At 37.6% G+C, this 26784-nt stretch overlaps 1 protein-coding gene and 1 long non-coding RNA gene across 3 annotated transcripts in view; both read left to right on the plus strand.

The window, feature by feature from the left end:
- LOC131239921 (regulator of G-protein signaling 1) overlaps window positions 1-26784 on the plus strand; it is a 112781-nt gene that overhangs the window by 64063 nt on the left and 21934 nt on the right. The window lies entirely within an intron of this gene.
- LOC131239922 (uncharacterized) lies at window positions 19174-19844 on the plus strand. Its single transcript, XR_009168487.1, has 2 exons — window positions 19174-19458; window positions 19796-19844. It is a non-coding gene; the product is annotated as an uncharacterized LOC131239922 (long non-coding RNA).

Raw genomic sequence — 26784 nt, forward strand, 5'->3', positions numbered from 1 at the left:
AGAAGATTTAAAAGAGGTGACATGTTACATGGAAGAGGGAAAAGGCAAGCAAACTTCAAGGCTTCAAGCTCTTATTCATCAGAAAATCAATTACATCTGTTATAAACTACTGGCTCTAAAACTACTTATTTATAATAAAAATCTAACCATAAATCAACCTCATGTTTAATGAAATTCTAACCATTCACTGCAATGAAATAAATAGACTTACTACTAATAATGACTAAAATACCGCAAATTCCCGTCACATCTTTGCATACCATTCACAATTTGGTCACGTAGTTGCACATTGCATGAGTGGATCCAAGTGTGGGAGAAGGACATTGGATATTCTCGAGATGCCGAGAAGCTTGAATGCTTAGGAAATAGCGATGAGTGTGAGATTCCAAAGTGGGAGTGGGAGTAGAAGCAACACCTCATGTAGAAGGTTCTTATAATGAACGTTTTCCGTATCATTATTGCGTAATGTATCACAAATTTGGGATATGGATATATATCGGTTATCGCACAAGATATATCGGTTGTATTGTGTAATTCATCGCTATTGTTGAGAACTATGGGGAAATATTGGGAAATTGGTTGAATTTTTTAATGAAACTTTAGGAATTGTTAAAAAAGACACCAATATAGTTAGAAAAAAAAAATCACAACATACAAGTGCATATAATAGGTTTCCTTTGTATAGGATCCTAATCAATGCGTTGTTTAATTGAAATGATGTAACTATATTGAAAGTGAATTCATAAAATTTATAAATATAAGAAGACATGTATAAAAACACAAGCATTACATTTATTAGCAAAAAAAGAAGTAGAAAACTAAAAATATACCTATGGATTTTAAAATGAAATTATCTTTAATTAATTAATTTTTTTTTCAAAAAATCCCCAAATTGGAAAGAACATGTAAAAAAAAAAAAAAAAAAGAAAAAAAAAAGAAGAAGAAGAAAAGGAAAAGAAAGAAAAAAGAATGTGTAAATTAGGTTATGTACATGTTTGATTCTGTTTGGACACTAAGATTGTAACTGATTTGGGAGAAATTAGGGAAATTTCAAAATTTTCCCAAATTTCCGCAACTCAGCTCATCTCCCCCAAATCTTGAAATCGAAGCTCCAAATCCATAAATTTTCATGCAAAACAAAGAATAAAAGATTTCTTACCATTTTGCATTTTTTTATAACGTATAAAAATGAAAAAAACAAATCAAAATTAAAAAAATATGTACCTGTTAAAATTCAGTCACAAAAAGCTTTCGGTCGTGATTTTGAAGAAATTTCGAAGATTTTCTTCCAACAAACTAGATTGGATTGGTCAAAATCACTTTACATTTTATTAGGAAGATAGGTTGCGATTAGTGTTCGAAGTATCGGTATCGCTACGAGTTTCTCTAGTCAGGGATACAAAAACAATATTGATGTTGTCGATAATATCGTCAATTTCTAGAAATGGAGGGAAACATGGGGAAAACGATGGAAATTTTTCTATAAATCTTTAGGAGATGCTAAAATACATATATTTTCATATTTAAGAATAAAAAATTTACAAAACTAATGCATTTATAATAAGTTTCAATTTAAAGGGGTCTGAAAGTATGTGTTGTCGTAAGAAATTAGTCCAACAGTAACACAACAATCACTTAAATCCCATGAAATCAATTAACAAGCAAGCAAACATGTATAATGCATTCATACATTATGCATTCATGCATAAATAAGTATATAAACATAATACACATGCATGATGATCTAACCATCCAACCATCAATACATCCCGTCTAACCATCCATCCATCCATCCCATCCAATCATCCAAACATCCATCAATCCATCCCATCTATCTATCCAAACATCCACCAGTCTATCCCATCTATCCATCCAAGCATCTAACCATCCCTCCATCCATCCCATACCACCCATCCATCCATTCCATCCAATCATCCAAACATTCATCCATCTAAACATCCATTCATTCATCCCATCTATCCATCCAAGCATCCAATCATCCCATCCATCTATCAATCCAACCATTTTTGATGTAGGACATGAAATTCAAATATGATGTACAAGCTTTTCAGGCTTTAGATCACGTTAGTTCAGAAACGATTACACAAAATTCCATATCCCACACAAAAGTTCAAGCATTCAATCAAGGGGAATCTATGCAGGCCCAGGTCTACACAAGCTAGGGTTGGATCAATCAAAATTATAGACCAAACAATAATCAAAGGAGGGTAAATTCATCCACACATGCACAGAAATATTCCCTAATCCAAGGGGTTCACAGATTTCAATTCGGAGAACCCTAAGGTTGAAGAAAGGGCATAAAATTGGGGATTTGAGTAATTTAGGGTTAGGGTTAGGGATTTGGGGCGAAAGAGAAGAGAGAGATGAATCAGAGAAGTGTCACACGCGTGGATAGCGGTGAAGGCCTAGACGCATGTGCGTTGGAGGTGTCTGCACGTGTGTGGGGCCCACAAATCGAAAAACGGTCAACTTGGCCCTGATTGGTTAGGAGTGGGCCACAAAACCTCCAAATTTCAGCTTGATCCGATGCACAGTCTGTGCGTGGTGCTCCGCCGAAGTTTCAGCCCTCCTGCAGGGTCAGATTCTGGAAATCTGCTGTAAAGAGAAAAATGGCTGCAATAGAGGATGGATTTGAAGTGTAGATGATTGTAGGAGAAGAGAAATATGGATGGTAGAAGGTGGGGGCGAATCGGGATAGGTGTGGCTTCGCACCACGGTAGTCAGCCCTTCGAGGAAAGGAGGGTTTCACACCCAATTGAATCTCCACAATCTAGACATTTAGAAGAGCAAAAAAACGCAGAAATTTTATTAATCTTCAATGAGAAAAAAGACTATAAGGGATGCCTATTTATAATAAAACTCTATACCTCAAAACTCGCACCATGTGCGCAACCTATTACTTCGAGACGAAGTAATAAAAAATAACAACTAATCAAAGCAATCTAAACCGTCCATGATATTCCTAATAACAATAATAAGCAAAACTCAAAGTACTAGATCAATTAGAATAATTGGCCACGATCATGAGAACCCATGGTGGGATTCACATGACTATCGGGTCCACTCCAACAAACCAAAATGCAGTCCTCTAACTAGGAGGTCCTCCCTGAACGTCGTCATCGATCCAGATCGATGGTGGGGCCCTCCTTGCGTACGTGCGTAGGGGGCGTGCATGTGCGCGTGATGTCCCCATCAATTTTTTACTACAGTTTTTTTTTTTTTTGGCGATATTGATAGACTAGCAATACATTGTGATATTAACAAAATATCGCTAATACATAGGCAATACCAGTGACACCTGGAACTTACACAATTGAAAATATTGGCAATACAATGCAATACAAATGGCACTTGGAATTTACACGGTAAAAAATATTAGCAATACATTGGTAATACTTAGTGATATATCACGTATAGTTGAAATTTCCAGTACCACCAGTATTTTCGATATTACCAAGCTAGAGATATGGATAATATCGAGGATACTTTGAACGATGATCATGATATTATACGATATATTGCACGATGCCATGAAAGATGGATATTAAAGCTGAGTTTCGTATTGCCCAGTTGGGGTAACATATATTTATGGAATATACTAGTGATATCGCAAGTAGTGCTCGAAGTATTAGTATCACTACAAGTTTTAATGGCTAGGGATACGGAAACAATATTGTTATATCGATAGTATTGTCAATTCCCGGAAATGTGGGAAAACATGGGGAAAATGATGGGAATTTTCAGCGGAAGTTTAGGAGACGCTTAAATACACATATTTGCATATTTAAGAATCAAATAATAGCAAAAAAAGTTGCATATTTGCATATTTAGGGATCAAATAATAAGTTTCCCTTTAATGATGCCTAAAAGCATGAATTGTTGACTTAGGGAAACATTAGGGAAACATGGGGAAATTGGTGGATCCATCCATCCATCCAACCATCCATCTGTGCATGCACATACATACATACATACATATAAACACGCATGATCCATCCATCCATGCATGCGTGCACACACACACATATACACATCCAACCATCCAACCATCCATCCATGATCCACCCATCATCCATGCATGCATACATATACACACATACAAACATGCATATAATCATACAACCATGCATCCATAAAGAAATTTGAAATGATATATATATATATATATATATAATAAATAGATTTTTGGCGATATCAATACATTGGTGATACATTGCTAATATTATCGAAATATCTTCCATACACTAGTGATACAAGTGACACCTGGAATTTACATAGTAAAAAATATTGGCAGTACATTGGCAATACAAGAGACCTGGAATTTACACAATCGAAAATATTGGCGATGTCAATACATTGGTGATACTTAGTGATGTATCGTCGATGCCTAGAATTTCTAATAGTATCATTGTTGTCGGTATCGTTACCGGTGTTATCAGTATCACCGAATTGGAGATATAGATAATATCAAGGATATTTCGATAATATCGGGGATACCCCAAACTATTCACAAGATACTAACAACACTGCTTATAACCATAGTGTTGAAGATATCAGTATATACTAAAAACACTGCTTATAACCATAGTTTTGAAGATATCGGTGATATACTGAAAACACTGCTTATAACCATAGTTTTGAAGATATCAGTGATATACTGAAAACACTTCCTTACTGTTCATTGATATTTGCACATTCCCCCCATTGCTAGTCACATCTAATGGCTATTAAATTTAAAATGGATGCCATCCCTTTCTTGGACTGAAATGATGGAAATGCCCTCGCTGGGGAAATGACAGAAATTTCCACATTCATGGCTAAGTATAGTGAAGAAGAGGTCTCAACTCCAATTGGTCGGACCACAAGTTACGATCTACTGGTGGATAACTTCCAACCTTTCAGGTGCGTGCAACATAGGACCCGTCCATTGGTTTGGCCCCACCATGGGGATTACCTTATGCAAAAATTGCCCACATCCACTCATTGAGTGGACCAAACTTGTATCTTGCTATTTATTAGTAGCTAGACATTGTTTTATACGGTGTGGCCCATCTAATGAATATATGGGGCTGATTTTTGTACTAGATGATCGTCATGGTGGGGCCTACCTGTTGGAAGTGTTGGATTTTGCATTCACTTAAGAGCTTGGAAGTTATCCTGTGAGTGGACCATAACTTTTCATCCAACTGCTTGGCCTTGAGACCACCTCAATAAAGAAACCCTTGCAAAGAAATAAACTTTGATGCTCTGGCAGAGTGGTGGATGATATGCAGGCAGTTAGCAATTATTGAGAAATTTCTAGCGTGGCATATAAATAAATCATACTAAACCATCCAGGTTCTTGCCATTGGCTAAAGATGTATCATGAACAAAAAATTACTCTTATTTGATTATAAAAATTAGATTAATGGACATTTATTGGTTGGTTATAAATTGAAAATAACTGATGGTCTTATTTCATAAAAAAATAAAAATTGTCCACTAATCAGAGGTTATGATTGGTCAACTGATATTATAAAGTAACAACAATGAGTTATACAATTTAAACCGTTTAATTTGGGTTAATATGTACATGTACCATTTTTAAGTGCTTGCCAATGTTGTCGTAATCGTTATCTTGTCATGAATTGTGATTAGGGATAAATTGTATCATATTGTGAATCCTATCATAATTCGTAAGATTTTGTCCAATTTTCATATCATAAAAATTAAAAAATTGTGGATGAATGATAAAAAAATAATAATCAATCACCATTTTCTCATGAATGTGCATAAAAAAAATACTAATCATATGATTTTATCATGTGATCAATTGTATACAGTGTAACTGTATAAATGTGTCATTCTGTCATAATTAAGATTAAAACATCAACCATTTGCCAATGTACATGTATTCTTCTGTATTCTATAATTCAAAAATGTCTAAGAAATCTATTCTTGGCCCTCTCTCTAGCCATCTGAGTCAACACCATCATCTTCTTCACTAATATTAACATCAATATTAGCAGTAGCATTATCTTCTTTAGAATTTGATATCGAAACAAATTCATCTTCCTCTTCTCTCACTTTTGCTTTTCTATTTACCTTCTAATTGAAATTTTTTAGGACCTACAAATAGTTCATGCTTATTAGTTTATCATAACTAAATAACACATTAAGTGGAAGTCTACGAGAGTATAAGACTTCACTACAACATGCAATCTTACCACGTTGTCCGTCTGGTTGTGAGGTAGAGCCTACATCACCCTATGAAGCCTCGACAAAACATTCACCCATATTCATCCAACTGTTATCTATAGGAGTGGTAGGATTCTCCTTCTCAATGATTCACTCATCAACAAATTCTAGATCCAATACGCAGATTGGATCAAGCCCTTGATTTCTCTCTCTCTCTCTCTCTCTCTCTCTCTCTCTCTCTCTCTCTCTCTCTCTCTTTTCATGACAGACTTCCAAGTTGAAGGTTGTATTTTACAAACATGAGAGCATTCAATCTCTGTTACTCGATTATTTCTATTTTTAGAATGTATCTGTATGAACGTATAGTTTTGTAATTAACTAGAGCATACAATTATTAATTAACCATATAAACAATCAACGGTGAGATTCATGAGATGAGTTCGATAAATTTTCACCTGCTCAGGAGTGCTTCGATTGTGCTCACAACAAGAAGCACTACATGTTAGACTCAAACGCGAATGACCAACTTTTGCAATTATGGACACATCTCTAAAACTCCTACCATAAACATGAATCATATAATATAAAGATTAAAGAAATAAATATTAAACTAATAACTCGAAATCAAAATAGATATTTAACTAGTTAAAGTCAACAAACAATTAACAAGCAAAATAATTCAAAAGTTAACAGGTTGTTGCTCTGTTGTTCTTCTCAACTTTGCAGTTTTTGTTCCAAACAAGCCATAAGCCCTTTAAACTCTGCTCATCAATACCCTTTACCTTGAATTTGGGACCATTCTTTTAATACAATCATATAGGTTGGCTTTTATTTCTAAATCCACATGAAAGTTCTTGTCATATTGAAATCTTAGATTTATAAAGTACGCCATTGCATTGAAGGGTTAACGGAGCCAAAGATTCCACCGTTGTTGATTATGTCCCAAATCGCCAAATACTACTCTTTAGATGTGCTGGCTTTAGATTTGGCACCTCCCTCTTGAATTTTGGATAGATAGCGTAATTCGAGAGATAGGGGAATGCATAGGGTTTGTAGTGGGAATCGATTCTCAATCGCCGAATGGGAATTCATACAAAACGCTAGGATCCTTATCAGAAGGAGAATCTATGAGGTCTAAAAAAGGTGAGTATCCGAGTAGGGATAGAAGACTACGGTGGGGATTCGTTGAGAGGATGGACTTAAAAGTGGCTCCAGGCACCCAAAGGAAGATAACAATGGTGGAATTCGATTCGTATGAAGAAGAACTGCAAGATGGGTGGTTCGACAGAGCACAGAAAGATGCGGAGATGGTGTGTCTAAAGTAGAGTGGTCACCAGGGTGGCATACGAGAGGAGTCCAAGGACTGGTTGACACCTAGATTAGATTGACCGAGTATGCTGTCTTTCCTAGAGAGCATTAAAGAGTGTTGCAGAGGGTACGATGTCAGCAACCCTCTTATACCATTACATGGAGTAGTATTAAATGAAGAGAGAGGATTATGTGGCTTTAGTGGTGCTTGCAGTAATCTCCAGGCGACATGTGGTGTCGTATTAAATGATGAGAGAAGAAATATCGATGCCAATGCCGATAATGTCATCAGAGAGTCGTGCGAGGTAAGATAAAAGGATCATAATAATGTGAAGAAAAACACGTGTGGCAAAAGCAATATTTATGGCACATGTGGCTTTCTGTGCACACGTGGCTTTTTGAATAAGTTATCCCACGTGTGAAAGGAACATTAGCAAAAAAGTAGTGTCTTTGACGATTTTGAGAGCAAATTGTCTCGAGTGGAAGCAGGATGAGTTGACGATAATGACAAATCCTCTACAAATTCAAGAACAAAGGGTATTGGAGCAGTTGGTACAAAAGTGTGATCAAAGGCTGAGTATTCAAAATCGTGATATAGGAACAAAGCAGGAGCAAGCAACAAGACTGTCTTCTAAGGTTCAATGAGAAGGAAGATGGATGTCAGGTAGAAGTGTTTCAAAAGTAGAACATGGATCTAGGAGCGGTGATCCACAATGTTATGCCATTAGCAATGACAATGGGCCCGGGAGGGTTAGGTACAAATGATCGGACGGTATCTTATACAACGAACATGACATGTAGGGTTGCCTTTAAATGGAAAGAGAAGGGGAAAAAAGTATCAATGGCACAAGGTATGAGAAGAGTGAAAAGGGTTTCCATGGGGATAGCAAGATTGGTGGGGGTGACTTTCAAGGATAACTCGGAAGACCATGTTGTGCTTTTTGAGTTTGTGGAGGAAAGAGGTAGGCAGAATATGGAGTTGGCACAAAGAGAGGTGGAATTAAGTTTTGGCAAGGAGGCAGAGGGATGGGAGAAGGAATTACTTCTTGTGGATCGATAATCACGGGTTTATTGGTTTTCGGGACTAAAGGGAAAGTTTGTTTGAATAATGAAGCTCATAAGTTGGAATGTGCAGGGGCTGGGATGTCCTAAAAAAGGGTTACAAATCAGAGATATGTGTAGAAAATTTAAAGCACAACTGATAGCTATTGAATAAACAAAGATGCATAATCTAGACAAGAAAGTAGTGGATTTGTTATGGAAAGGTGTTGCTAAATCGTGGGAATCATTAGATGCAAAAGGAAACTCAGGGGGCTTGTTAATAACATGGAACTCAAATGTATGGGATATAGAAGAATGTGTGAAAGGGAAGTTCTCCATGTTTGTACTGTTGCGGGACAAGGCTTTAGGTTTCAGATGGGTAATGTCAGTTGGTTATGGTCCAAATAAGGCTCGAAATAGGAATCAATTTTGGGCAGAGTTGGATGATTATCGGAAAAAGTGGTCATGGCCATGGTGTGTGGGGGGTAAGGTATCCCAAATCAATTACGTTTCGGCCGTAACAGCCGATACGTAACGGTAACGGCATCAACCGTTACGCGATTCAGCCCCGAAACGGGGCACCTCTGTTTTTTGGGTTCGTAACGGCCGTTACGGGACCGTAACGATCATTACGGCCCATAACGGCCGTTATGGTCCATAACCCTAACGAAAAATGAAAAAAAAAAAAAAGGTTCTTTTTTTTTTTTTTCCTTTTCTTCTTCTTCTTCTTCTTCTTATCATGGGGCTGCGGCGGCAGCAGTTGCTACCCTTCTTCTTCTTCTTCTTCCTCTCTCTCTCTCTCTCTCTCTCTCTCTCTCTCTCTCTCGGTTTGGTCCCCTCTCTTCTTTCCCTCTTTTCTTTTCATTTCCCTCTCTCTTCTTTTTCTTTTTCCAGGAAAAACGGCCACGCAGTTTTGTTTTTTTTTTTTTTTTTTGTATAATCTGCAGTGCACGCTGCATAGTGCACACTCACTATTTTATTGCATGCGGTGGGGCCCACCTTGATTTATGTATGGTAAATCCATGCCATTCATAATTTTTCAAGTTCATTTTAAAGCATGATCCTTGAAATGAAGGGATCAAAATCTCAATTGGACCACGCAGTTGGGATTGAATGCCCACCGTTAAAATCTTCTGAAGGCCCATTTTGTGATCCACCTAAGATTTGGATCAACCTCATTTTTTGGTCCATGCCCTGAAATAAGTGGGCTAAAAGGATGGACCACATGGATATACAACAAATGCACTGAGGTGGGCCCCACTTTCAAAGGCATGCTCATTGGTGGTCCACTGAAGATTTAAATCTACCTGAATTTTTGGACCATGCCTTAAAATGAGTTGGCAAAATGGATTGACGGCATGGATATACAAATATATCGAGGTGGCCCGCCTGGCCCACTAGTGGTCCACCTAAGATCTGGATTTACCTATATATATATATATATTTTCCAATACCTTAAATGAGTTGACAAAACGGATGGATGACATGTATATATAATACATAATCGAGTGAACCCCATGTACATGGCCCTAAAAATTTATACATGAGGTATATATCAACTCAAACTTAACCAATTAAATTTTAGGCCCATTGTTGCTAAGTCACAATCCCAAAATTAAATTGTTTGAACAATTTTCACTATTAGTTTGTAGACACTTGTTTTTTTAAATAGGACCATTTGATATTTTTCATTTTTCATTGTCCAATAAATGTCCACCAATCCATTAGTGGGATAAGTGTCAATGGATTGCATTAATTTGAGGCTAGTTTAGGGCATCAAACGGTCCCCTAATCAACTCCGAATTGACAATACTATTTACCCTAATTTTATTTTATTTTATTTTTATTATTATTTTTTTATAAAGATCTATTGAGGAAAATGATATCAAATTGTTAGGTATATGAGTTACAAACTAAGATACAAAAGTCTCTAAATCTATATATTGAATTGAAATGTATGTGAGTCACCAAGTATGCAATGCACTAGCACAATAAATAAAAGGAAAACTTGAAAATATAAGATGTTTTGGTATTACATTCATTATAGTGTGTGTGTGTGTGTGTGTGTGTGTGTGTGTGTGTGTGTATATATATATATATATTAGTTAGAAAACTAAATATAAAAGGTTTGCAGTTAATTTCAGGTTTTCAGGTTCATAATTCCATCAGACAGCCCGATATAGCATTCTCACCAAAGAGTAGACCGTTACACCACCATAAACATGTTCCAAATTATAAAGGAATGCATATTTGGAATACTTAGAATATTTTGGATTTAATCAATATTTTTTCATATTTTTTTGACAAAAAAAATAAATTTGCGCCATTACGGGCCGTTACGCCCCCGTATCTGTATCGGTTTTGGAGGGCACCATTACGCCAACTGATACTGATACGGGGTACCTTGGTGGGGGGTGATTTTAATTTAGTTCACTTTCTATCAAAAAAATCAAATGGTGGCAGGATTAATTGAAGTATGAAAGATTTTTTAGAATGGATAATAAGGAACAAATTGGTGGATCTACCTTTGGGTTCGATAAAATTTACATGGTCAAATGGTCAGGTTATACCAGTAAAGTTTTGATTGGATCGGTTTCTGTTATTGCCAGAGTTGATAGATTTATTCTCTCTTGTCCTTCAATATGGTCTTCCAAGGCCTATTTCAAATCATTGTCCGATAATGTTATAATTGTATAAGGAGGATTGGGGTCCAAAGTCGTTTCATTTTGTGTTGTCATGGATGGAAGTGGAGGGGTTCTCAGTTTGGTTAAGGAATGGTGGAATTCTTTTCCGAACCAAGGGGGGAGCAGGGGCTTTAACCTCTTCCATAAGCTTAAGAAGTTAAAGGTTAAGATAAATGGATGGAAAAAAGAAGTCTCAAGGAGTAGGAAGGAGGAAACAACGATTATGTTAAATGAAATTCAAAAGTTGGATGTCAAAGAAGAGTCAGAAGGTTTGTCGAAAGAGGAGGGCATGGAGGGAGATTCATTCAGCCGAATATAATGCAAGAATGAGGGAAGAAGAGATCAAATGGTGTCAATGTTCGAGAGATCTATGGCTTAAAGTGGTGGATAGAAATACAAAGTTCTTTCATGCAATGGCAAGTGCAAGAGCTAGGGTTAACAAGATTAAATTAGTGATGGTTGGAGAAGAAAGGATGGAAGGGAAACAGAAAGTTTGTGCAGCAACAATTGACTTTTATAAGAAATTACTAACAAGGGAAGCATGGATTCTGCCAACGATTGACAATCTGGAGTTTGGCTCCATGTCGTTATAGGTAGCAGAATCTCTTAAAAAGGAATTCTCCGAGGAAGAAATAGAGAGTGTAGTTGAAGAGTTTGGTGGGGATAAGGCGCCTGATCCAGATGGGTTTCCCATGTTTTTCTATCAAAAATTCTGGGAGTTGGTTAAAGGCGATGTAATAGGTTTTATTAACACATTTTATGGAATAGGTTCTCTTACCCCGAAGATGGGTGCTACTGTGCTACTTTCTTAGCACTAATCCCTAAAAAGGAAGGTGCAGAAAGCCTGAAGGATTACAAGTTGATAAGCTTATTGGGGGGCCCATACAAAATTCTATCAAAATTGCTAGCTTCAAGATTTAAAGCGACTATTAGGGGAGTAATGTAAGACCCGAGGCCCCGAAATCTGGTTCGTACACTGGATAGTCGTTGACTGTAGGTCCATTGGCCCCGAGAATATTTTGACTTGATCATAATGTTGTTCTGTTATCGAGCCGCAAGCTGCATTTCAACCCGATGTCCGAATTTTAATATACGGACTTAAAATTAAACAATCTGAGAAATGACAACTATGTCCTTTTTTTATCTGGAGGTGGGCCATCATTGAGTTTTCAAAATCCGTTAGGTCTGAGAGCCTAACCGTTGTGACTGTAGTCGGGTTACGGAATTACTGGCGAAAACGGCATGTCAATATGACACCCGGATTGTAAGTTATGAATAGATATGCACATGTATATTTTGATAAAATAACTCAAATGACCTCCATTTTTTTAAAATCCTTGGAATGCCTTATTTCAAATCACTTAAATAACATTTTTCTATTGTTATCGTAAGCTTAAACTTCTCAAAAAACATCACAAAACACCCCCCAACCCTTCTTTTTAGATAAAAGCCAATTTTAAAACCATTTTCAAGTCCATAAACATAAAAACCCTCTTTCAACAACCCATTTCCAGCACTCTCTTCCTTGTGTCATGGGAAGCCTAAGGTGAGTGTAGAGACAAAAAAGACAAGAAAAGAAAAGAAAAGAAAAGAGTAGCTTAAGTTTGAAGTTGAGACGAAGAAGAAGGAGAAAAGGAAGTAGAAGCTAAGTTTGAAATCCAATCCTCTAATTGTTATAGGTGAGTGCATAGATTAGGAGCACGCATATAAGTGCGTTAGATTACTTGAAAGCCCTATAAAAGAATAGATTTTCTAGTCCATGGTTGTTGAGAGAGAGAGAGAGAGAGAGAGAGAGAGAGAGCTTTGAATTGCCCCACTAATGGCTATGATGCTGAATTTTCTGATTTAGTTGGTTAGGCTATTGATGGAAGATTGGATGTTTGAGATGAACTTGAGAAAAGGGCTATGGGAGAAGCTATGCAAGATCAACCCATCATGGCCTCATCTCCACCATCAATTAAACCATCCATGTGGCCCACACCCAAGGGCTTCATATGCTTTAGTTTTGTTTAAATTCATAAGTATTTCCATCGGTTTCCATCATTGTCCCTTACAAAGTCCGCCCGCTACCTGTTTGACAAAACGTTTGAAAGAGTCATCCCTCCTTTTGGTGTAGCCAACTCTTGAGAAAAAAAACATGCTTGTGGTATGAAGTCTTATAGCGGAATGAATCCCGAGTTGGATTTAGATTGGCTAAGTTATGTGCATAGCATATGCATGGTTCATAGTTGTTGTATCATTGTATGATTGAGAGTAAATGATTCATATCATGGTATGGTGATCATAGTGGGTTGTGTCGCGACACACGATGTGTCTATGATTAGTATGTGAACCGTCTAGATACAGGATGCATTACATGAGACCCCTATGAGGAATTTAAATTCATGAGGAGACCACATGAGGATGGTCATCCTATGCTTGTCTTGAAAAACATGATATATTGTGATTGTGTGTGGACTTACGCATACGGTGATTGTAAATGCGATGAAACATACTTTGTTATGACTTGAGTTGGACACCACACCAGAAATGTGTAATTCAACAGGACATGATTAGAGGGTCCCTGGGTGAAAGTCTCTAAACCCCGATTGGTACCATTGGGAGCAACCAATGCCTAGACCGGGTGGAAGAATAGAGTGCTGGAATGCTGAAATACTAAGCGGCGACTCCCACCGACGCGTGTCGATTGGTTGAGAGGTTTGACCTAACCTGCTTATGGGCAAGCAAAGATAGGTTGTGTGTGACGAGCTCGTAAATTGTCCGCAATTGTTTTGCCAGGCGACTTATGACTTCTCGCTGTTAGGCAGATAGTGAGGTTCAACACAAGTGGGTTAGAGTAGTTCGGCCCATGAATTTTGTAGTCCCACCTCTGTAGTTGACCACGGTGGAAAAGCCTGTGCAAGTGGGTAGCAATCATATGTGAGTCCCACCTCTGTTTCAGACCTTGGTGATCCAATTGGGAAATGTGGAAAGTTGTGGAAATGTTGAAAGAGTATGTATGTTATAAGTGGGTAGAAGTCCCACCTCTGTAACAGAAAATTGATGTAAATAAAAAAATGATTTAGAACATGAAAAGTGGCATAATGCATTGTATCTTTATTTTATTGTTATCGGCCCAGTAGGCCTGTGCATGATATGAGCATGACATGAAACATGCATTTTCACTGCACACGCACTCAATGGGCTTAGTAGCTCAAGATTTCCTTTTTATTTATTTGTTTTTATTTTTTTATACAGGTGAAAGTAGGGAGCTGCAGGAGTAGAGGTTACAGACTCTAGTTGTCCTTTTTGTTTTGTACATATTAGTGTATATATATTTTTTGTAGTACCCTACATTAGGTATAGTAAATATGACATAGTTTATGTTTTGGTTCTGCCTTGATGTGCTCAGTTGTACACAGTAACACATGTTGAATATGATGAAATTTTGAGAAATGATGCGTGTTTATCGTCTTTACTTTCAGAAATCCTCCTTGTGGAGCCCCGCTTATGGGACTTAGTATGCGATAGTTGGAAGCCCCAAAATCGGAGTTCTACGGAGGCTGTCAGCCAAAATTTGGTGTATAGTAATCACGGATTACTGACACTAGATTTAGGGACATGAAAAGTTATCTCAAAATCACAAGGAGCTTTTGTTTTAGGAAAAGAAATTGCGGTTACTGTTCTAGTGGCATAGGAGGGTATATATGTGTTGTAGAAGTGGGAGGAAAGGAGTGATTTGTATGCTAGATGTAGAGAAAGCTTATGATCATGTTGATTGGGGCTTTCTAGATTATATGTCGGACCGTTTGGATTGCAGATTTAGATGGTGTCGATGGATGAGAGCATGTGTGACATCGCCAAAGTTCTTAGTTTTAGTTAATGGTTCTCCAAATGGTTTCTCTTCTTCATCAAGGGGATTGAGGCAAGGGGATCCATTATCTTGATGCAGGACATGAAATTAAATATGACATGCAAGATTTCAAGCTTTAGATCATACCAATTTTAAACAATCACAAAATTCCACGTCCCACATACTATCAAACATTCAACAAGGGGAATCTACGGGGGTACAAGCCTACACACGTTAAGGCTGCATCAAATAAAAAATTATAAACTAAACAATGCCCAAAGGAGTGTAGATTTATCCACTCTTGTAAAGGATTGTTCCCCAATTCAAGAGATTCACCATGTTTCGATTCGGGAATAGTCTAGGGTTTGCAAAAGTGGTAAAGAACTTGGAATTGAGGATTATTTAGGGTTAGGGTTAGGGATGTAAGGCGAGAGAGGAGAGAAATAGAGGAGAGAGAAGAACCTGAGACAGTCCACATGTGTGGACAACAGTCCGGCCTAGATGCACGTGCATGGGTTCCTGTCCGCACGTGTGTGAGGCTCACGAAACTGGAAACGGCCACCTAGCGTGCGGTTTGCCAGGGGTGGCCCACTCACACACCAAATATCACGTCGATCCGTTATTCGGTTTGTGCATGGTGATCCGCTGAAGTTTCAGTTCCCTTGGAGGGCTAGAATCTGAAAATCTGTTGTAGAGGAGAACTTGGGTACAAAAAGGGGTGGATTTGAAGATGGGATGGCCGTGAGAGATGATGGATGTGGGGTGTAGGAGGTGGGGACGATTTGGGATGGTTTTAGCTTCGCACCACTGTAGTTAGCCCTTCGAAGAAGGGAGGGTTTCGCACCCAATTAGATTCTTCAACTTGGAGGGATGGAGAAGAAAAAAAAACTCATAATTTTATTCATAAAATTCAATGAAAAAAAACCTACATGGGGTTGCCTATCTGTAAGAAAACCCTAAACCCCAAAAGCCGCGCCATGTGCGCACACTAATACTTAGAGACGGAGTAACAAAAATAACAACTAATCAATGCAATCAAAACCGTTCATGATGTTTCTAATAACGATAATAACCAAAACTCAAAATCCTAGATCATCTAGGGTAGTAGGCCACGATAATGAGATCCAATGGTGGGATCCACATGATGGTCGGGTCCACTCCAATGATCCATAGCACAACCCCCCAACTAAAAGATCCTCCATAGATGTCATCGTCGATTCAGATCGATAGTGGGGCCTTCCTCCTCCTTGAGTACGTGCGTAGGGTGGGGGGCGTGCGTTTGCGCATGATGTCCCCATATATCTCCATATTTATTTGTGGTCGTAATGGAAGCGTTTAGCAGGATGATAGAGAGAGTGGTAGAGGAGCGGTTGATATGAGGCTTTCAAACAGACAACTCATTTACAATATGCGGATGACTTGTTGTTGTTGAGTGAAGCGGATGAAAAAACTGTGGATAATTTGCGGATGATAGTAGTTTGTTTTGAAGTGGTGTCTGGATTGAAAATTAATATTGGCAAAAGCAAGATGTTGGGGGTAGGGATATCAAGGGCTGAGACAATGATGTTTGCAAGGTTATTTGGGTGCAAGGGTAATTTTTGTCTACATATCTTGGGCTTCCATTGTGTATAAGTAAGCCTCCAAGACGAGTTTGGGATAAAGTCATTGAAAGATTCGAAAAGGAACTACCACAATGGAGAAGCAAGTATTTATCTTTAGGGGGTAGGATAACAATGATTTAGGCAGTGATGTCCAATCTTCCTATATATTTTATGTCGCTCTTCAATTGTTCAAAGTTGGTAGTGGTTAGATTGGAAATAATCATGTGAGATTTTTTCTGGAAAGGAGTGGAGGATAAGAAAAAGTTTCATATGATGAAATGGGAAGATGTGTGCAAGCAAAAGGGTTAAGGGGGAGTAGGGTTAAGAAATCTGGAGGCGGCTAATCAAGCATTGCTAGGAAAATGGGTAATGGAGATTTTGGGTAGAGGAAGGGAGTTTATGGAGGGAGATAATATTGAGAAAGTATGGGTCTGATTCTGGGGGTTGGTGGACATGGTCCTCATCTTCGTATCAATCTTCTTTCTGGTGGAAAATAGTGTGTTCCATAAGAAGGTATGGGAAGGGGTGTGTTTTTCATTAGGCAATGGGTTGAAGATCAGGTTTTAGGATGATATATGGGTGGGGGAGAGGAAGTTGGGGGATATTTTTCCTAGGTTAGCAACTCTTTCTGATGCAGGACAATTAACCACTTGCTCTAAAAGCTCGAATTGATAGAGCATGGCGAATTAATCCCTTTATCTCACAGCCCAGGCCCCGCATCGCATGGGTTAGGACCTCGGCCGAACCCCCCTCCTGGGCCCCACTTCAAATGTGTTCTGCCTCACACGAGCCACCCGCCTCACACGGGTGGGGCCTGCCTCACACCCCGAGTGTGCCCCTGCATTAATCCCCTAAGTGAGGAGTCTCGAACACGAGACCTCCCGCTTTGATAACACTTTGATGTAGGACAATTAACCACTTGCTCTAAAAGCTCGAATTGATAGAGCATGGCGAATTAATCCCTTTATCTCATAGCCCAGGCCCCACATCGCATGGGTTAGGACCTTGGCCGAACCCCACTCGTGGGCCTCACTTCACATGGGTTCCGCCTCACACGGGCTGCCCACCCTGACTGTGCCCCTGCATCCCACAGGCCACCCCACTTGAGCCTGGTGTGAAAATGCCGCTGCATTACTTTCAAGAGAAGATGGGATTCTAGTGGTTAGTTGTTATTCCATGCAGGGCAGGGTGTGCCAAAACGGTTACGTATCGGCCATATCGGCCGATACGTAACGGTAACGGTAAGGGCTAATATGCATTTCGGGGTCGTATCGGCCGTTATCGTTTTTTTGTGCCCGTATTGCCGATACGGGCCCGTTACGGGCGTAACGGCTGTTACTGACCCGTAACGGTAAAAAAACGGTAACTTTTTTTTTTTTTTTTCATCTTAAGCTCTGTTTTTGCTGTTTTTTTGAAACTTCTTGCTTCCAAACTATTTCTCACTCCTATTACTAATTTCGACCAACCTCGGCTAGGTATTTGAGAAAAAAACACATTATATTACGGATTTTGTTGAATCAAAGCTCGGTAGGCCATTTTTCAGAAATTCGTCAAAAATAGGTATTTATACTTTTTTAATATGTTTTGTTGTTTTAATCATGCCATATAATGTGTTAATCATAGTAGAACATGTTAATGTGCATTTTACAGATTTGGGGTGCCATTTAATATTTTTTTTCTATTTTCGCATGAATTTTGACCCTTTTTTATTAAATTCGAAAAATCAATTTTTAATGGTTGTTTTGCTGTTTTAATCATGCCATATGATGTGTTAATCATAGTGGAACATGTTAGTGTGCATTTTACAGATTTGGGGTGCCATTTAATATTATTTTTTTTATATTTTTTTCTATTTACACATGAATTTTGACCCTTTTTTTAAAATTCGAAAAATAAATTTTTAATGGTTGTTTTGCTGTTTTAATCATGCCATATGATGTGTTAATCATAGTAAAACATGTTACTGTGCATTTTACAGATTTGGGGTGCCATTTAATATTTTTTTATATTTTTTCTATTTACGCATGAATTTTGACCCTTTTTTAAAAAAAAAAATCGAAAAATCAATTTTTAATGGTTGTTTTGCTGTTTTAATCATGCCATATGATGTGTTAATCATAGTAGAACATGTTACTGTGCATTTTACAGATTTGGGGTGCCATTTTATATATTTTTATATTTTTTTCTATTTACGCATGAATTTTGGCCATTTTTTTTTTAATTCAAAAAATCAATTTTTAATGGTTGTATTGCTATTTTAATCATGCTATATGATGTGTTCATCATTGTAGAATATGTTAATGTGCATTTTACAGATTTGGGGTGCCATTTTATATTTTTTAATATTTTTTTCTATTTTCGCATGAATTTTGGCCATTTTTTTTTAAATTTGAAAAATCAATTTTTAATAGTTGTTTTGCTGTTTTAATCATCCCATATGATGTGTTAATCATGGTAGAACATGTTAATGTGCATTTTACAGATTTGGGGTGCCATATTATATTATATTTTTTTCTATTTACGCATGAATTTTGGCCATTTTTTTTTAAAATTTGAAAAATCAATTTTTAATGCTTGTATTGCTGTTTTAATCATGCCATATGATGTGTTCATCATAGTAGAACATGTTAATGTGCATTTTACAGATTTGGGGTGCCATTTTATATTTTTTAAATATTTTTTTCTATTTACGCATGAATTTTGGCTTTTTTAAAAAAAATTTGAAAAATCAATTTTTAATGGTTGTTTTGCTGTTTTAATCATGCCATATGATGTGTTAATCATAGTAGAACATGTTAATGTGCATTTTACAGATTTGGGGTGCCATTTTATCTTTTTTTTTTAAATATTTTTTTTCTATTTACGCATTAATTATGGCCCTGTTTTTTAAAATTTGAAAAATAATTTTTTAATGATTATTTTGCTGTTTTAATCATGCCATGTGATGTGTTAATCATAGAAGAACATGTTAATGTGCATTTTACAGATTTGGGGTGCCATTTTATATATATATTTTTATATTTTTTTCTATTTACGCATTAATTTTGGCCTTTTTTTTTTAAAATTCGAAAATTCATTTTTTAATGAATAGTTTGCTGATTTAATCATAGAATTTGATGTGTTAATTATAGTAGAACATGTTAATGTGCATTTTACAGATTTGTGGTGTCATTTTATAAATTTTTTTTTTCTATTTTCGAATTAGTTACTTTATGTTTTTATTTGCTTATATTGGACAGGTTTTGCCTTGGAGCTTCTTAGGGTTTAGTTAGAACATAAAATCATCTTTATTAACATAGGTCATACACTCATACTCATATCTAATTATCTAGTATCTACCTAAACCTAAAGAAATGTCTGGGTCTGGCCAACAACAAGTGAGGATATTGGATGGCAACATTGTGAGAGGGTTGGTGGTACTAGGCACCAAATGAAGTGAAAGTATTGTGATAGACTAGTGACTGGTGGAATTACTCGTCTCAAACAACATTTGGCACATCGAAAGCGTCAAGTTGCGCCATGTAGTAGAGTACCGAAAGAGATAATGCTTTTAATGCGAGCTAGTCTGGATGAGTCGAAGGGTAAACGTGTTGCTGTACAAAAGAAGAAAGATGATATTTTGGATGCAGCTCGACAAGAGGTGTTTGGTCCTAAATATATGAGCGTTCGTGATGAAGATATTATTGATTCTGACGAAGATTCAGATCGAGAATTTATTATAGCTAGGAGAGAGCTTGTGTCTAGCTTGTGAAGAAGAACGTCGCCGCATGTTTGGCACGCATGGGTCACTGCGTGATACAGGGGGGCAGTGGGAGTGGGAGTGCAACTGCTTCTGCGGGGGGTGGGGGTAGGTTTGGTGGGTTACGACGTATGTTTGGGAGCCGACGACAGACATCTTCACGTGATGCCCCTATACGTTTGGATGAAGTAAATGAGCCTAGGAGACCCTCTATTGATCCAATCCTATTTAGGAAAGAATCAACTAAACAAAAGAAGATAAAACAAATGTGGAGTAGAACTTCCGTTGAGAAATTAGGTAGAGCAGCAGCAAAGTTATTTATACATGCCAACATACCTCCTAACGCAGCCAATTCTCCATATTGGTAGGTGGTAATTGATGCAGCAGCAGAAGCAGGTGAAGGAATAAAAGCTCCCACAGCTAAGGAGATTAGGGGGAAATGGATAAATGCAGAGTATGCGGATGTGAAAGCATACGTGGCTACCTTTAAACCTGTATGGCAAGCCAGAGAATGCACGATCATGTGTGATGGTTGGACTGGCCCAACCAGACTTAGTATGATCAACTTCATGGTGTACTGCCACTTAGGAACTATATACCACAAGTCAATTGATACCTGAGAGGCAACAAAAAATTCTACTTATATTAATGGACTAATGGATAAAGTTGTGGACGAGATTGGAGAGGAGAATATAGTGCAGATTGTGACAGATAATGAAGCAACATATAAGCTTGCAGGATATATGTTAATGGATAAGAGAAAACATCTTTTTTGGTCACCATGTGCTGCCCATTATATTGATCTTATATTGGAAGATATTGAGAAGAAGAATGTTAAGGAAATGGTCAAAAGGGCAAGGGAAGTGATGATGTTTATTTACAACCATAATCAAGTAGTCGCACTGATGAGAAAGTTCACGAAAGGACGAGAGTTGTTGAGGCCTGCAGTGACTAGATTCGCAGCAAACTTTATAGCATTAGAGAGTTTATTCCAGCATAGGGGAGAGTTGAGTGAGATGTTCGCTTCCCGAGAATGACTCAACACAAAACATGGGAAGAAGACATCAGGGACACCGGTCGAAGTTGCGAACACCATACGGGACAACAAATATTGGAAGAAGGTCAAGGCGATCCTAAAGGTGATGGAGCCACTAATGAGGGTACTCCGTCTTGTTGAAACCGATGAAGCACCTACCATGAGCTGCCTATATGATGCCATGGATAAGGCAAAGTTTGCAATTCAACGTGATTGTAGAAGTTGGGAGACTTATTGGAAGATGATCGACAGGAGATGGACAAAACAACTCCATCACGATCTTCATGCAGCAGGTTACTACCTAAATCCTAGGTATAGATATGCCCAATCATTTGTTCCAGATGATGAAGTTCGTGTCGGGCTAAAAAATGTGATAAAGAGATTAGAACCTGACTTAGATCTGCAAATAAAGGCGTTGAAGGAATTAGATACATTTGGAAATCGCCTTGGTAGCTTTGGAGATGCTCTTGCACAGCATGCAGTATCTAGGTTGCAACTGGCCAAATGGTGGATTAATTTCGGAGAGAGTACGAAGGCTCTCCAAAAAATTGCAGTAAAAGTTTTGAGCCAGACAACATCTTCCTCTAGCTGCGAAAGGAATTGAAGTTGTTTTGCGCTCATTCATTCAAAGAATAGGAATAGATTGCAGACTAGAACATTAGATAGACTTGTCTTCATGCACTACAATATAAAACTAAGAATGCGACGACATCATAGGAGCATTACAGCTGCTGATGATGGAGACTACTGTCCAATAAACTTGGACAATATTTATGATGAGGATGACCCACTTCTACCTTAGTTGGAAACAAGGGAAAAGCAAATTGAAGAGGATAGTGAAGAATTGGAAATTGATGACCCAGAAATACGCAGAGCGCAACAAGAGAGTCGTGCAGATGTGTTGGACCCAGTAAAAGGGGCAACGTTTATGCCACGTACGGATACGACTCAAGATCAACAAAAGAGTACAAGTAGTGGTAGTGTGACCGTATCGGATGATGACGATGACCCCTCTGCCCCTGGTGTTGACACTTTTGGTGTTGCTCAGCGCCCTATACAGCCGTCTACAGATCACGATGTCGATGAACATCGACAAGCTGTACACAAGGTCGGACTTATGAGTATACCGAGTCACGATACAGCCAGCAGGAGGTGGGTACATCAGCAGGCTCATGGTCTTGGTTATTATGATGGATATTCTTATGGTCAATTGGATTATGATGATTATACTGAGCCTGTTCCATCACATTCATGTTGGAGTAGCCCTCCCGATCAATATCCATATGATTATAGATATCCAGATCCAAATCCAAGTTACTCATCACAGCAGACGCACTCTCAATCTCAAGATTCTCAATAGCCTGAGTATGGGCACTAGTATGGCTATTCGACGGGCACTGGTGGATATCCTTACTTGGGGTCAGAGTCGTTGCCTAGTCAGGATCAGTCATCCTTTGGTTTCGTTGATCTAGTATTTCCTTCTGGCACTGGATATTATGGATATGCAGCACCTACACCTATTGGACAGCCTCAGCTTGATGGTGACGATGTTGATGATGTGGAGGTCGAGCAACCACAAAAAAACAGATTTTCATTTTGGTGGTGACTTGTGATTGTGAGTATATATTTGTATTAAGGTAAGTATTTGCAGCAGACAGCTCACAGCAGTATTATTGCAAGAAGCCATGCAGTCATGCGCACACTTGACACTGCTGAACTTGTATTTAAAATAGCTCCCCTGACAACCAATCAAGTAATCCTTAATCAAGTTGCAGGGGAGTATATTGGACACTACTAATTATTTTTTTTAAAAAAATATTCTTGACTTGAAGATGACAGGTTATAGACAGGAATCACAGTCACGTGCACATGTATGTTCGAGAAATTCCTCAAAAATAATTGCAAACACCTAATGTAAGATATTTTCATATTATATTCATTCTAATATATCTATCATTGATAGTAGATAGTTAGAAAATTAAATATATGAATTTTGTATTCAAATTCAGGTTATCTGGTTCATAAATTCATCAGACAGTCCGATGCAACTTCTCACCAAAGAGTGGACCGTTACACCACCATAAACATGTTCCAATTTATAAATGAATGCATATTTGGAATGCTTAGAATATTTCAGATTTAATCCATATTTTTTCATATTTTTTTGGCAAAAAAAAATTTTGCGCCATTACGGGCCGTTACGCCCCCGTATCGCCATTACGCCCCCGTATCCGTATCGGTTTTGGAGGTCATCGTTACGCCAACCGATACCGATACGGAACACCTTGATGCAGGGAGAGGAGGTAATATGGGCGCCACCTTGTAGAAGGAATTTAAATGATGATGAAGCAGAATAATTTGTTAGCCTGTTGAATCTCTTAGCTAAGGTCAAGCCGATTTCATCTGAGTTAGATTCAAATGGTGTGGTTAGAAGAGAAATCCAGGAAGTTTCTTTACAATGCTTAATAGTGGTAGGTTGGATTCTGGGGTGCTAGCAATGGCGTTTGTGTGGACTTATGGGGCTCCTTCGAAGGTGGCAACTTTTGCATGGCTAGTGGGAGGCAACAGGGTGCTCACAGTGGACGATCTCTGTAAGAGAAACATGATTCTTCCAAATGTGTGCATCTTGTGTTTTCATGATGAGGAATCAGTGGGCCATTTATTCATCCATTGCGATTTTGCTTGCCAAGTGTGGCAAAAATTTCGCCATCTATTTAGAGTCATGTGGGTTGGGCCAAAATCAATAGGGCAATGGTTCATGAGTTTGACGATTATGTCTTTTGGCAGGGATTTGATCTATATGGTTAGAGAGGAGTTATCGATGTTTCAGGAATCGTGAAAGTCGAGCGGAGGATGTTTTTACGAAGGCAAAGATGTTAGTAGAGGAATGGGTTAAAGCATCCAGTGTTCGAATTATCTCCGATATTATCTTTATCTTCAGCTCAGCGATACTGATATCACTGGTAGCGATACTGATAATGCTAGTAGTATCAGAAATTCCAAGTATTAGTAATGTATCACTAAGTATCGCCAATGTATCAATATCACTAATGTAATCGCCAATATTTTCAACTATGTAAATTCTAGGTGTCGCTTGTATTGCGAATGCATCAATATCGCCAATGTATCACCAATATTTTCAACTATGTAAATTATAGGTAATGCTTGTATCATAAGTGTATCGACAATATTTCAATAGAATCGCCAATGTATTGATATCATCAAAATTTTGTTTATTAGAAAAAAAAATTACTTCATTTTTTTTTTTTTTCATGGGTACATGGTTGTATGTAATGTTCAATTTTTCATTGATAATATTGATAATATCTTGATATTATCGATATCGCAATACGCGCGATATTGAGACCACAATCTTTCGTTTCCTTTACAATTGTTGATGATTTCTTTGTTGAATATCATGTGTTGTTGATATTTTGCAATATCAATGGATGTTTGGATGGAAGGTTGGATGGTTAAATAGGCTGGATGGGATGGTTAGACTGATTTGTTACAACAACACATGCTTTTAAGGTCCCATTAAATGGAAACTTGTTATGTATACATTCTTTTTAAAAAATTTTATTTCTAAATATGCAAATATTTACGTTTTAATATCTCCTAAAGTTTCGATGAAAATTCCACCGTTTTTCCCATGTTTCCTCACATTTCTGGTTATCAGCGATATAATCGGTGATATCGATATTGTTTCCGTATTCCTAGCCAGCGAAACTTGTAGCGATACCGATGCTTCGAACACTGAAAGCATCTAAGGCGGATTTTCATTTTCCTGATAGCTGGGTAGAGTCGTAAAATTTTTCTTTTTTCTTTTCTAGTCGTGGCCAGGTTTTAATACATTTGCAAAGTATCAAAAAATAATTAATTAATTAAATAAAACTTATTCCAAATTCTACTCTACAGTCTCTTTTGTTTGGTCCATTACTTCATAAATGTATCCCATGGTTGGCCTCTCATCCGAATCAACTAAGCTTAGTACCTTAACCAAGGGGAGAGTGGTCATCAAACAATTCTTGATGGATGACAAGAAGTCTGCATCAGGTGAGATTGTATCATGCATGTGCTTTCCCTTTGGGTCTTGGAAAAATGGCTCTCTCTTCCCATTCCTTTGAGGTAAACATTGACCTTAAATTAATCTTATGCTCGAGTATGCTCTTCAATGTTAAATAACATGTAACAAATTGTGTCACGGTTGATCTAGTCAACTCGCCTTTCATATGCTTTGGTATCAAATTTCAAACTCAACAATGCTTGTAAATGTACATAGTTATAACCCTTGCCTTTGCCATAGTCTACACATGAACTTGCAATTTACTGATGTCTGCAAGCATAAGATCTATGCAATGGACTGCACATGGTGACTAAAATAACTTCTTTCTCTTTTTCATCAATATTTAACCCGCTTTTACATACACGGATGCACTATCTGTAATAACTTGTACCACATTCTCCTCATTGACCTCATTAATGCCTCAAGTAATGCTAAACAGTCCGCATGCTTGGAAATGCTGGATTTATCAACAGATTTCAAAAAAAAAAAAAAAAACCATGGCACTCGAACTATAAATTAAAAAGTTGGTAATATACTGATTCACTCCATTCGTCCACCCATCCAGGATGATTTTACATTTTGTTTTTGTCTATTCTTTCTTGTACACCTCAATTGCCTTCTCTATTACTTCTAACCGGTGTTTTAAATATCGACGATATTGGCTGATATATCCCACAATATATCTTGTATCCCACCTGTGCGATACGAAACACAAAGTAGTGGGATATATCCCACATGTTCGATCTGGTGAGCATTTTATATTTTCGATTTTTTTATTTTTTATTTTATTTTATTTTATTTTTGCTGTAAATCATGTTAAATCAGTGTCAAATTGTTACAAATCCAAAACATGAAAAATCATGTATTGGGAGCTTCGATTTAGAGATTTGGAGGAGGACCAAGTTGCGGAAATTTAAAAAAAAATAAATCAAAATCAAACATGTATGTAACCTAATCTAGTGATTCTTCTTTTGCTTTTGAATGTGTTGCTTGTGTTTCCACACGTCTTCTTACATTTATAAATTACATGAATATACTTCGAATATACTTGCATCAATTCAGTTAGTCAACACATAGATTAGAGCCCTATACAAAGAAAACCTATTATGTGCACTTGTTTTTTGTAATGTTTTGATTTGTGTGTTTGATGTCTTTTTTAACAACCACTAAAATTTCATTGAAAATTTCAACCAATTTCCAATGTTTCCAACAAAAGTGATACATTACGCGTTACAACCGATATATCCCATGCGATAATTGATACGTATCCATATCCCAA

The sequence above is a fragment of the Magnolia sinica genome, chromosome 3, assembly GCF_029962835.1.
Source record: "Magnolia sinica isolate HGM2019 chromosome 3, MsV1, whole genome shotgun sequence".
NCBI lineage: Eukaryota > Viridiplantae > Streptophyta > Magnoliopsida > Magnoliales > Magnoliaceae > Magnolia > Magnolia sinica.